The sequence below is a fragment of the Pantherophis guttatus genome, chromosome 4 (assembly GCF_059756535.1).
Source record: "Pantherophis guttatus breed Tessera chromosome 4, ASM5975653v1, whole genome shotgun sequence".
Taxonomy (NCBI): domain Eukaryota; kingdom Metazoa; phylum Chordata; class Lepidosauria; order Squamata; family Colubridae; genus Pantherophis; species Pantherophis guttatus.
The window spans coordinates 14,297,021-14,300,133 of record NC_142066.1 but is presented as its reverse complement, the minus strand read 5'-3'; the positions used below and the strand labels follow the sequence as shown (position 1 = coordinate 14,300,133).

The 3,113-nt window shown below is 40.3% G+C and overlaps 1 non-coding gene across 1 annotated transcript; it reads left to right on the top strand.

Annotated features, from left to right (window-relative positions):
- The first annotated feature begins 581 nt into the window (after positions 1-581).
- Positions 582-654, top strand: TRNAF-GAA (transfer RNA phenylalanine (anticodon GAA)). Its single transcript has one exon. It is a non-coding gene; the product is annotated as a tRNA-Phe (tRNA).
- The last annotated feature ends 2,459 nt before the right edge of the window (positions 655-3,113 follow it).

The window sequence follows — 3,113 nt, the reverse complement described above, 5'->3', positions numbered from 1 at the left end:
GCTACCGGTTCTCCAGAACTGGTCAGAACCTGCTGAAACCCATCTCTAGTACCAACCCTTCTAGAACACTTAAGCACATTTGAGGGAGTGCCGGCGATGGGGATATTATTTATTTATTTATTTATTATTTATTTATTATTTAAATTTCTATACTGCCCTTCTCCAAAATAGGACTCAGGGCGGTGAACAGCCAGAATAAAAAACAATACATACAAAATTTAAAAACAATTTAAAATAATTAAATATTTTTGGCCGTAAATTAAAATAACCCAATTTAAAATCAATTTAAAATTAACTCAAGCCAGCCCCGCTAATTGAAATAAATGGGTTTTCAGGGCCCGACGAAATATTAACAAACAAAATATTACAAAGTATTAAAGAAGGCAATTCTTTTCCTTTCTTCCGGCGGGATCGGCTTCACTTGAAGTTGGCGTAATCTGAAAAGGCAACTATAGATTCCTGGATTTAGCAGAATCCGCACTGTTCCAGTGTTTGCATCTCGTGGAGCCTCTGTAACCTCAAAAAAAAAAAAAATGTAGCTGTTCTATCTGGGAAAAAGAGCAAACACTGAAACCACAGCCGCCGAAATAGCTCAGTTGGGAGAGCGTTAGACTGAAGATCTAAAGGTCCCTGGTTCGATCCCGGGTTTCGGCAGAAAGCTGTTTTTTAGTCCTTTGTCTAGAAGGAAAAAGAAAAGTTTGCGGAAACAGGAATTGTCAAGATATACCTGTGTTGAGCTTACCTATTTTAAAAAATGAGATATAAAAACGGGCAAATCCAGCCGTTTGCATATTCAAGTACTTAGCAATAGCAATAGCACTTAGACTTATATGCCGCTTTATAGTGCTTTATAGCCCTCTCTAGCCGGGGTGAAATCTGGCAGGTTCTGGAGAACCGGTAGCGGAAATTTTGAGAGGTTCGGAGAACAGGCAAATACCACCTCTGGCTGGCCCCAGTGGAGTGGGAATAGAGATTTTGCAGTATCCTTCCCCCTGGAGTGGGGTGGGAATGGAGATTTTGCAGTATCCTTCCCCTGGAGTGGGGAGGGAATGGGGATTTTGCAGTATACTTCCCCTGGAGTGGGGAGGGAATGGGGATTTTGGAGTATCCTTCCCCTGGAGTGGGGAGGGAATGGGGATTTTGCAGTATCCTTCCCTTGAAGTGGAGTGGGAATGGAGATTTTGCAGTATCTTTCCCCTGGAGTAGGGAGGGAATGAGGATTTTGCAGTATCCTTCCCCTGGAGTGGGGTGGGAATGGAGATTTTGCAGTATGCTTCCCCTGGAGTGGGGAGGGAATGGGGATTTTGCAGTATCTTTCCCCTGGAGTGGGGAGGGAATGGAGATTTTGCAGTATCGTTCCCCTGGAGTGGGGAGGGAATGGAGATTTTGCAGTATCCTTCCCCTGGAGTGGGGTGGGAATGGAGATTTTGCAGTATCCTTCCCCCTGGAGTGGGGAGGGAATGGAGATTTTGCAGTATCCTTCCCCTGGAGTGGGGAGGGAATGGAGATTTTGCAGTATCCTTCCCCTGGAGTGGGGAGGGAATGGAGATTTTGCAGTATCCTTCCCCTGGAGTGGGGAGGGAATGGGGATTTTGCAGTATGCTTCCCCTGAAGCGGGGAGGGAATTGAGATTTTCCACTATCCTTCCCCTGCCACGCCAACCTAGCCACGCCCACAGAACCGGTAGTAAAAGAAATTGGATTTCACCGCTGCTCTCTAGGCGGTTTACAGAGTCAACCTATTGCCCCTCCCCCCAACAATTTGGGGTCCTCATTTTACCCACCTCGGAAGGATGGAAGGCTGAGTCAACCTGAGTCATACCTGCCCTTAGACGTGTTCTAAAGTTTATTCTATTTGTTTATTTCTTTTCTTTTTTTTGTAAATATTTTTATTGCACATTTTTCTTCCTTTTGCATCACAGTTTCAAGTTTGCAATAGGTATATACTGGTTGTATCAGCAGTTTTTTTTTAACAATATACATACTATCCTTCCTCCTTGTTGCAACCGTTTAATGCTTATTCATACATCGTATTTACATCTATCGTTTCCATATTTCTAACATAAGTCTCAATATATTTATCATTCTGAATATTTTAATTTACACTTTTGTGCCATCTTGCCATAATATTATTTACACTAAGTATTCTTCTATCTATCATTATCTTTATCTCTTGTTCGCTGATTGACTTTCATGGTTAATTCTCTAATCTTTGCATCTGTTATCTAACCAATTTACCATACATCCCAAATTAAATTGTATTCTGTTCAGTGGTGAAATCCAATTTTTTTTACTACTGATTCTGTGGGCGTGGCCTGGTGGGCGTGGCGTGGCATGGTGGGTGTGGCTTGGTGGGCATGGCAGGGGAAGGATATTGCAAAATCTCCATTCCCACCCCACTCTGGGTCCAGCCGGAGGTGGTATTTGCCGGTTCTCCGAAGCCGAAGATGAGAAGCGAAAGATCTTCAAAGATAAACCAGAAAGTCCAGTTGCCTCTTTATAAAAGCACCTTTTTTAAATGTATGTTTTAAATGTATGTTTTTTTGATGTATGTTTACTTGGTGTCAAGCAGGGTGGATTTGATTTAAATCGAGTCGATTTAAATCATGATTTAAATCACTAGTAAAAAGACTTGATTTAAATCGACTCGATTTAAATCATAATTTTTAAAGAGCAATTGTCCTCTCTGCTACTCCTTTGACCCGCTGTTGACTCACCGATAGTCCCAGTGTTGCAGAATATACAGCCTCATGCTACATAACTAAGCTCCATTTCATGCTGAGTAAACTAAATTATTTATGTATCTTATATAGAAAATTATCTTGCGATAGATTTTTATCCCAAAAGTTTTTATTAAAATAAACTCAATAAAAATCAAAAAAATCTGATTTAAATAAAAAAATCCGATTTAAATCAAAAAAATCCGATTTAAATCAAAAAAATCCGATTTTTTTGATTTTTTTTTTAAAAAATCATTGATTTTTATCCACCCTGGTGTCAAGTGAAAATATGATGGTAACACTACAGCTGGCTTAAGATATATATATATTTAATCTTAACCTTTCAAATACTGACCTGTAGGAACACAACTGGATAATGGAGGAATTGCACCAT